The sequence below is a fragment of the Oncorhynchus nerka genome, unplaced genomic scaffold, assembly GCF_034236695.1.
Source record: "Oncorhynchus nerka isolate Pitt River unplaced genomic scaffold, Oner_Uvic_2.0 unplaced_scaffold_1745, whole genome shotgun sequence".
Classification (NCBI taxonomy): domain Eukaryota; kingdom Metazoa; phylum Chordata; class Actinopteri; order Salmoniformes; family Salmonidae; genus Oncorhynchus; species Oncorhynchus nerka.
The window spans coordinates 58,748-69,146 of record NW_027039578.1 but is presented as its reverse complement, the minus strand read 5'-3'; the positions used below and the strand labels follow the sequence as shown (position 1 = coordinate 69,146).

The 10,399-nt window shown below is 49.5% G+C and overlaps 1 pseudogene; it reads left to right on the top strand.

Annotated features, from left to right (window-relative positions):
• Positions 1-252: 252 nt before the first annotated feature.
• The window catches only part of LOC135568038 (structural maintenance of chromosomes protein 2-like), a 52,165-nt pseudogene continuing 42,018 nt past the window's right edge, over positions 253-10,399 (top strand).

The window sequence follows — 10,399 nt, the reverse complement described above, 5'->3', positions numbered from 1 at the left end:
TAGGGGTGGTGTGTGAGAGAGGAGGAGAGGGTAGGGATGGTGGTGAGAGAGGAGAGGGTGTAGGGGTGGTGGAGAGAGAGAGGAAGATGAGCAGACAGCCTGAAGTATGAACTAAAAAACCACTTTCTCCCCCTCTTCTCCTCTCTCACTCCTTCTCGCCTCTCCCTCTTTCTCTCTCTCTCTCTCTCCTCTCGCCTCTCTCCTCTCTCTCTCTCCCCTCTTCTCTCCTCTCCTCTCCCCTCCTCTCCGTCTGTGTTCCCCCCCCAGGATAAGAAGATACTAGTGCTTAAGGAAGCGGAGGTGTCCAAGGTAGCAGAGAAGCTGTCTGCCCTACAGGAGGAAGGTCAGAAGGATAGCGCCGCCCTAGAGGCAGCACAGTGTCACTTCAAGGCTGTGTCCGCAGGGCTGTCCACCAATGAGGACGGAGAAGAGGCCACGCTCGCCGGACAGATGATGACCTGCAAGAACGACATTAGTAAAGCTGACACCGAGGCCAAACAGGTGAGGGTGGCCTAGTGGTTAGAGTGTAGAGGCGGCAGGGTGGCCTAGTGGTTAGAGTGTAGAGGCGGCAGGGTGGCCTAGTGGTTAGAGTGTAGAGGCGCAGGGTGGCCTAGTGGTTAGAGTGTAGAGGCGGCAGGGTGGCCTAGTGGTTAGAGTGTAGAGGCGGCAGGGTGGCCTAGTGGTTAGAGTGTAGAGGCGGCAGGGTGGCCTAGTGGTTAGAGTGTAGGGTGGCAGGGTGGCCAGTGGTTAGAGTGTAGAGGTGGCAGGGTGGCCCTAGTGGTTAGAGTGGGAGGGGGCAGGGTGGCCTAGTGGTTAGAGGTAGAGGTGGCAGGGTAGCCTAGTGGTTAGAGTGTAGAGGTGGCAGGGTGGCCTAGTGGTTAGAGTGTAGAGGCGGCAGGGTGGCCTAGTGGTTAGAGTGTAGAGGCGGCAGGGTGGCCTAGTGGTTAGAGTGTAGAGGCGTGACAGGGTGGCCTAGTGGTTAGAGTGTAGAGCGGCAGGGTGGCCTAGTGGTTAGAGTGTAGAGGCGGCTGGCCTAGTGGTTAGAGTGTAGAGGCGGCAGGGTAGCCTAGTGGTTAGAGTGTAGAGGCGGCAGGGTGGCCTAGTGGTTAGAGTGTAGAGCGGCAGGGTGGCCTAGTGGTTAGAGTGTAGAGGCGGCAGGGTGGCTAGTGGTTAGAGTGTAGAGGCGGCAGGGTGGCCTAGTGGTTAGAGGTAGAGGTGGCAGGGTGGCCTAGTGGTTAGAGTGTAGAGGTGGCAGGGTGGCCTAGTGGTTAGAGTGGAGGGCGGCAGAGTGGTTAGAGTGTAAGGAGGCAGGGTAGCCTAGTGGTTAGAGTGTAGAGGTGGCAGGGTGGCCTAGTGGTTAGAGTGTAGAGCGGCAGGGTGGCCTAGTGGTTAGAGTGTAGAGGCGGCAGGGTGGCCTAGTGGTTAGAGTGTAGAGGCGGCAGGGTGGCCTAGTGGTTAGAGTGTAGAGGCGGCAGGGTGGCCTAGTGGTTAGAGTGTAGAGGCGGCAGGGTGGCCTAGTGGTTAGAGTGTAGAGGCGGCAGGGTGGCCTAGGGTTAGAGTGTAGAGGCGGCAGGGTGGCCTAGTGGTTAGAGTGTGAGGAGGCAGGGTGGCCTAGTGGTTAGAGTGTAGAGGGGCAGGGTAGCCTAGTGGTTGGGGGAGTGTAGGGCGGCAGGGTAGCCTAGTGGTTAGAGTGTAGGAGGCGGCAAGTGGTTAGAGTGTAGAGGCGGCAGGGTGGCCTAGTGGTTAGAGTGTAGGGGTGGCCTGGTGGTTAGAGTGTTGGCAGGGTGGCCTAGTGGTTAGAGGTAGAGGCGGCAGGGTGGCCTAGTGGTTAGAGTGTAGAGGCGGCAGGGTGGCCTAGTGGTTAGAGTGTAGAGGCAAACCCGGTTAGAGTGCAGATACTGGCCTAGTGGTTAGAGTGTGAGGCGGCAGGAGTGGCCTAGTGGTTAGAGGTAGAGGCGCAGGTGGCTAGTGGTTAGAGTGTAGAGGCGGCAGGGTGGCCTAGTGGTTAGAGTGTAAGGCGGCAGGGTGGCCAGCGGTTAGAGTGTGAGGAGGCAGGGTCCTAGTGGTTAGAGTGTAGAGGAGGCAGGGTAGCCTAGTGGTTAGAGTGTAGAGGCGGCAGGGTAGCCTAGTGGTTAGAGTGTAGAGGCGGCAGGGTGGCCTAGTGGTTAGAGTGTAGAGGCGGCAGGGTGGCCTAGTGGTTAGAGTGTAGGGGTGGCCTAGTGGTTAGAGTGTAGAGGTGGCAGGGTAGCCTAGTGGTTAGAGTGTAGAGGCGGCAGGGTTTGAACTTGAAACCTTCCGGTTACTAGTCCAACAACACTCTAACCACTCGGGGTTAGAGTGTTGGACTAGTAACCAGAAGGTTTCAAGTTCAAACCCCCGAGCTGACAAGGTACAAATCTGTCGTTCTGCCCCTGAACAGGCAGTTAACCCACTGTTCCTAGGCCGTCATTGAAAATAAGAATTTGTTCTTAATTGACTTGCCTGGTTAAATAAAGGTAAATAATAATAATCAAATCAAATCATTATATATATAATGAGAGTTGATTGATTTGTATTGAAACATATTTGAAACGGAGAATTGATTGATTGATTGATTGATTGATTGATTGAAGGAAGGATATGAGTCAAGCTGACACAGGCCCAACAGGTGACGATGACCTCTGACCTACGACCTTCAAAGAATGCAAACTCCATGAGAAGAATGAGTTGGATGAGTGTCTCTATCAAGTGTTCCTTCTCTTCCTGTCGGTTCTTCAGGCCCAGATGAAGTTGAAAGTGTGTTGGATGAGTGTCTCTATCAAGTGTTCCTTCTCTTCCTGTGAAGATGAGTTGGTGTGTTGGATGAGTGTCTCTATCAAGTGTTCCTTCTCTTCCTGTCGGTTCTTCAGGCCCAGATGAAGTTGAAAGTGTGTTGGATGAGTGTCTCTATCAAGTGTTCCTTCTCTTCCTGTCGGTTCTTCAGGCCCAGATGAAGTTGAAAGTGTGTTGGATGAGTGTCTCTATCAAGTGTTCCTTCTCTCCTGTCGGTTCTTCAGGCCCAGATGAAGCTGAAACATGCCCAGCAGGAGTTGAAGGCCAAGCAGACGGAGGTGAAGAAGATGGACTCTGGTTACCAGAAAGACCAGGAGGCCTTCAACACTGTCAAGAAGAACAAGGAGAAACTAGAGGCTGATATGGGGAAACTACAGTACCAAGGTAGAGGAGGAGGAGGAGGACTAGAGGCTGATATGGGGAAACTACAGTACCAAGGTAGAGGGGGACGGGGGAGGAGGAGGAACTAGAGGCTGATATGGGGAAACTACAGTACCAAGGTAGAGGAGGAGGAGGAGGAGGAACTAGAGGCTGATATGGGGAAACTACAGTACCAAGGTAGAGGAGGAGGAGGAACTAGAGGCTGATATGGAGAAACTACAGTACCAAGGTAGAGGAGGAGGAACTAGAGGCTGATATGGGGGAACTACAGTACCAAGGTAGAGGAGGAGGAACTAGAGGCTGATATGGGGAAACTACAGTACCAAGGTAGAGGAGGAGGAGGAACTAGAGGCTGATATGGGGGAACTACAGTACCAAGGGAGAGGAGGAGGAACTAGAGGCTGATATGGGGAAACTACAGTACCAAGGTAGAGGAGGAGGAGGAGGAGGAGGAACTAGAGGCTGATATGGGGGAACTACAGTACCAAGGTAGAGGAGGAGGAGGAGGAACTAGAGGCTGATATGGGGAAACTACAGTACCAAGGTAGAGGAGGAGGAGGAGGAACTAGAGGCTGATATGGGGAAACTACAGTACCAAGGTAGAGGAGGAGGAGGAGGAGGAACTAGAGGCTGATATGGGGAAACTACCAAGGTACTAGAGGCATATGGGGAAACTACAGTAGAGGAGGAGGAGGAACTAGAGGCTGATATGGGGAAACTACAGTACCAAGGTAGAGGAGGAGGAGGAGGAGGAACTAGAGGCTGATATGGGGAAACTACAGTACCAAGGTAGAGGAGGAGGGAGGACTAGAGGCTGATATGGGGAAACTACAGTACCAAGGTAGAGGAGGAGGAGGAGGAACTAGAGGCTGATATGGGGAAACTACAGTACCAAGGTAGAGGAGGAGGAGGAACTAGAGGCTGATATGGGGAAACTACAGTACCAAGGTAGAGGAGGAGGAGGAGGAACTAGAGGCTGATATGGGGGTAGAGGAGGAGGAACTAGAGGCTGATATGGGGAAACTACAGTACCACCAAGGTAGAGGAGGAGGAGGAGGAACTAGAGGCTGATATGGGGGAAACTACAGTACCAAGGTAGAGGAGGAGGAGGAACTAGAGGCTGATATGGGGAAACTACAGTACCAAGGTAGAGGAGGAGGAGGAACTAGAGGCTGATATGGGGAAACTACAGTACCAAGGTAGAGGAGGAGGAGGAGGAGGAACTAGAGGCTGATATGGGGAAACTACAATACCAAGGTAGAGGAGGAGGAGGAACTAGAGGCTGATATGGGGAAACTACAGTACCAAGGTAGAGGAGGAGGAGGAGAAACTACAGTACTAGAGGCTGATATGGGGAAACTACAGTACCAAGGTAGAGGAGGAGGAGGAACTAGAGGCTGATATGGGGAAACTACAGTACCAAGGTAGAGGAGGAGGAGGAACTAGAGGCTGATATGGGGAAACTACAGTACCAAGGTAGAGGAGGAGGAGGAACTAGAGGCTGATATGGGGAAACTACAGTACCAAGGTAGAGGAGGAGGAGGAGGAACTAGAGGCTGATATGGGGAAACTACAGTACCAAGGTAGAGGAGGAGGAGGAGGAACTAGAGGCTGATATGGAGAAACTACAGTACCAAGGTAGAGGAGGAGGAGGAACTAGAGGCTGATATGGGGAAACTACAGTACCAAGGTAGAGGAGGAGGAGGAGGAACTAGAGGCTGATATGGGGAAACTACAGTACCAAGGTAGAGGAGGAGGAGGAACTAGAGGCTGATATGGGGAAACTACAGTACCAAGGTAGAGGAGGAGGAAACTAGAGGCTGATATGGGGAAACTACAGTACCAAGGTAGAGGAGGAGGAGGAGGAACTAGAGGCTGATATGGGGAAACTACAGTACCAAGGTAGAGGAGGAGGAGGAGGACTAGAGGCTGATATGGGGAAACTACAATACCAAGGTAGAGGAGGAGGAACTAGAGGCTGATTGGGGAAACTCAGTACCAAGGTAGAGGAGGAGGAACTAGAGGCTGATATGGAGAAACTACAGTACCAAGGTAGAGGAGGAGGAGGAACTAGAGGCTGATATGGGGAAACTACAGTACCAAGGTAGAGGAGGAGGAGGAGGAGCTAGAGGCTGATATGGAGAAACTACAGTACCAAGGTAGAGGAGGAGGAGGAGGAACTAGAGGCTGATATGGGGTCTACAGTACCAAGGTCAGAGAGGAGGAGGAACTAGAGGCTGATATGGAGAAACTACAGTACCAAGGTAGAGGAGGAGGAGGAGGAACTAGAGGCTGATATGGAGAAACTACAGTACCAAGGTAGAGGAGGAGGAGGAGGAGGAACTAGGGCTGATATGGGGAACCTACAGTACCAAGGTAGAGGAGGAGGAGGAACTAGAGGCTGATATGGGGAAACTACAGTACCAAGGTAGAGGAGGAGGAGGAAACTAGAGGCTGATATGGGGAAACTACAGTACCTGGTAGAACCTAGAGGCTGATATGGGGAAACTACAGTACCAAGGTAGAAGGAGGAGGAGGAGGAGGAACTAGAGGCTGATATGGGGAAACTACAGTCCAAGGTCAGGAGGAGGAGGAACTAGAGGCTGATATGGGGAAACTACAGTACCAAGGTAGAGGAGGAGGAGGAGGAGGAAACTCTGATGTGGGGAAACTACAGTACCAAGGTAGAGGAGGAGGAGGAGGAGGAACTGAGGCTGATATGGGGAAACTACTACCTGGAGGAGGAGGAGGAGGAACTCAACCTAGAGGCTGATATGGGGAAACTCTCCAAGTTCAAGGAGGAACTGAGGCTGATATGGGGAAACTCTACCAAGGTAACCTCCGAGGCTGATATGGGGAAACTCTACCAAGGTAGAGGAGGAGGAGGAGGAACTAGAGGCTGTGTGGGGAAACTCTCCAAGTTCAAGGAGGAGGAGGGAGGCTGTGTTGCTCTGATGTCCTGTTTATCAGATGGGAAGGAGGAGGGTCTTCTGGACAGGAAGCAGCTGAACCGTGAGGTCACTCCCTCAGAAATACCCACGAGAGTCTGATGTCCCGCTCCCCACCTACGTTCGACTACTCACCGTGTTCACCCTGCTGTTCAGTGTGCTCCTCTCCTGTTCAACCTCTGTGTGCTCCTCCTCTCCTGTTCAACCTCTGTGTGCTCCTCTCCTCTCTGTTCAACCTCTGTGTGCTCCTCTCCTGTTCAACCTCTGTGTGCTCCTCTCCTGTTCAACCTCTGTGTGCTCCTCTCCTGTTCAACCTCTGTGTGCTCCTCTCCTCTCCTGTTCAACCTCTGTGTGCTCCTCTCCTCTCCTGTTCAACCTCTGTGTGTTCCTCTCCTCTCCTGTTCAACCTCTGTGTGCTCCTCTCCTCTCCTGTTCAACCTCTGTGTGTTCCTCTCCTGTTCAACCTCTGTGTGTTCCTCTCCTCTCCTGTTCAACCTCTGTGTGCTCCTCTCCTCTCCTGTTCAACCTCTGTGTGCTCCTCTCCTCTCCTGTTCAACCTCTGTGTGTTCCTCTCCTCTCCTGTTCAACCTCTGTGTGTTCCTCTCCTCTCCTGTTCAACCTCTGTGTGCTCCTCTCCTGTTCAACCTCAGTGTGCTCCTCTCCTCTCCTGTGGCTTTCAACCTCAGCAAAGAAAACCTTCCCCTTGCTAACTTGATTATTGATGTCATATTTACATGCGAGTCATTTAACAGACTCTCTTATCCAGAGAGACTTACAGTAGGGAGTCATTTAACAGACTCTCTTATCCAGAGAGACTGACAGTAGGGAGTCATTTAACAGACTCTCTTATCCAGAGAGACTTACAGTAGGGAGTCATTTAGCAGACTCTCTTATCCAGAGAGACTGACAGTAGGGAGTCATTTAGCTGACTCTTATCCAGAGAGACTTACAGTAGGGAGTCATTTAGCAGACTCTCTTATCTGACAGAGAGACTGACTGAGTAGGGAGTCATTTAACAGACTCTCTTATCCAGAGAGACTTACAGTAGGGAGTCATTTAGCAGACTCTCTTATCCAGAGAGACTGACAGTAGGGAGTCATTTAGCAGACTCTCTTATCCAGAGAGACTGACAGTAGGGAGTCATTTAGCAGACTCTTATCCAGAGAGACTGACAGTAGGGAGTCATTTAGCAGACTCTTATCCAGAGAGACTTACAGGGAGTCATTTAGCAGACTCTCTTATCCAGAGAGGCTGACAGTAGGGAGTCATTTAGCAGACTCTCTTATCCAGAGAGACTGACAGTAGGGAGTCATTTAGCAGACTCTCTTTATCCAGAGAGACTGACAGTAGGGAGTCATTTAGCAGACTCTCTTATCCAGAGAGACTGACAGTAGGGAGTCATTTAGCAGACTCTCTTATCCAGAGAGACTGACAGTAGGGAGTCATTTAGCAGACTCTCTTATCCAGAGAGACTGACAGTAGGGAGTCATTTAGCAGACTCTCTTTATCCAGAGAGACTGACAGTAGAGGAGTCATTTAGCAGACTCTCTTATCCAGAGACTGACAGTAGGGAGTCATTTAACAGACTCTCTTATCCAGAGAGACTTACAGTAGGAGTCATTTAGCAGACTCTCTTATCCAGAGAGACTGACAGTAGGGAGTCATTTAGCAGACTCTCTTATCCAGAGAGACTTACAGTAGGGAGTCATTTAGAAGACTCTCTTATCCAGAGAGACTTACAGGAGGGAGTCATTTAGTAGACTCTCTTATCCAGAGAGACTTACAGTAGGGAGTCAATTAGCAGACTCTCTTATCCCGAGAGACTTACAGTAGGGAGTCATTTAGCAGACTCTCTTATCCAGAGAGACTGACAGTAGGGAGTCATTTAACAGACTCTCTTATCCAGAGAGACTGACAGTAGGGAGTCATTTAGCAGACTCTTTATCCAGAGAGACAGTAGGGAGTCATTTAGCAGACTCTCTTATCCAGAGAGACTGACAGTAGGGAGTCATTTAGTAGACTCTCTTATCCAGAGAGACTGACAGTAGGGAGTCATTTAGCAGACTCTTATCCAGAGAGACTTACAGTAGGGAGTCATTTAGAAGACTCTCTTATCCAGAGAGACTTACAGGAGGGAGTCATTTAGTAGACTCTCTTATCCAGAGAGACTTACAGTAGGGAGTCAATTAGCAGACTCTCTTATCCCGAGAGACTTACAGTAGGGAGTCATTTAGCAGACTCTCTTATCCAGAGAGACTGACAGTAGGGAGTCATTTAACAGACTCTCTTATCCAGAGAGACTTACAGTAGGGAGTCATTTAACAGACTCTCTTATCCAGAGAGACTGACAGTAGGGAGTCATTTAGCAGACTCTCTTATCCAGAGAGACTTACAGTAGGGAGTCATTTAACAGACTCTCTTATCCAGAGAGACTTACAGTAGGGAGTCATTTAACAGACTCTCTTATCCAGAGAGACTGACAGTAGGGAGTCATTTAGCAGACTCTCTTATCCAGAGAGAGACTGACAGTAGGGAGTCATTTAGTAGACTCTCTTATCCAGAGAGACTGACAGTAGGGAGTCATTTAGCAGACTCTTATCCAGAGAGACTTACAGTAGGGAGTCATTAGTAGACTCTCTTATCCAGAGAGACTTACAGGAGGGAGTCATTTAGTAGACTCTCTTATCCAGAGAGACTTACAGTAGGGAGTCAATTAGCAGACTCTCTTATCCCGAGAGACTTACAGTAGGGAGTCATTTAGCAGACTCTCTTATCCAGAGAGACTGACAGTAGGGAGTCATTTAACAGACTCTCTTATCCAGAGAGACTGACAGTAGGGAGTCATTTAGCAGACTCTTATCCAGAGAGACTGACAGTAGGGAGTCATTTAGCAGACTCTCTTATCCAGAGAGACTTACAGGAGGGAGTCATTTAGTAGACTCTCTTATCCAGAGAGACTTACAGTAGGGAGTCAATTAGCAGACTCTTATCCCGAGAGACTTACAGTAGGGAGTCATTTAGCATACTCTCTTATCCAGAGAGACTTACAGTAGGGAGTCATTTAGCAGACTCTCTTATCCAGAGAGACAGACAGTAGGGAGTCATTTAACAGACTCTCTTATCCAGAGAGACTGACAGTAGGGAGTCATTTAACAGACTCTCTTATCCAGAGAGACTGACAGTAGGGAGTCATTTAACAGACTCTCTTATCCAGAGAGACTGACAGTAGGGAGTCATTTAACAGACTCTCTTATCCAGAGAGACTGACAGTAGGGAGTCATTTAACAGACTCTCTTATCCAGAGAGACTGACAGTAGGGAGTCATTTAGCAGACTCTTATCCAGAGAGACTTACAGTAGGGAGTCATTTAGCAGACTCTCTTATCCAGAGAGACTTACAGGAGGGAGTCATTTAGTAGACTCTCTTATCCAGAGAGACTTACAGTAGGGAGTCAATTAGCAGACTCTTATCCCGAGAGACTTACAGTAGGGAGTCATTTAGCATACTCTCTTATCCAGAGAGACTTACAGTAGGGAGTCATTTAGCAGACTCTCTTATCCAGAGTGACAGACAGTAGGGAGTCATTTAACAGACTCTCTTATCCAGAGAGACTGACAGTAGGAGTCATTTAACAGACTCTCTTATCCAGAGAGACTGACAGTAGGGAGTCATTTAACAGACTCTCTTATCCAGAGACTGACAGTAGGGAGTCATTTAACAGACTCTCTTATCCAGAGAGACTGACAGTAGGGAGTCATTTAACAGACTCTCTTATCCAGAGAGACTGACAGTAGGGAGTCATTTAACAGACTCTCTTATCCAGAGAGACTGACAGTAGGGAGTCATTTAGCAGACTCTTATCCAGAGAGACTTACAGTAGGGAGTCATTTAGCAGACTCTCTTATCCAGAGAGACTTACAGGAGGGAGTCATTTAGTAGACTCTCTTATCCAGAGAGACTTACAGTAGGGAGTCAATTAGCAGACTCTCTTATCCCGAGAGACTTACAGTAGGGAGTCATTTAACAGACTCTCTTATCCAGAGACTGACAGTAGGAGTCATTTAGCAGACTCTCTTATCCAGAGACTGACAGTAGGGAGTCATTTAGTAGACTCTCTTATCCAGAGAGACTGACAGTAGGGAGTCATTTAGCAGACTCTTATCCAGAGAGACTTACAGTAGGGAGTCATTTAGTAGACTCTCTTATCCAGAGAGACTTACAGGAGGGAGTCATTTAGTAGACTCTCTTATCCAGAGAGA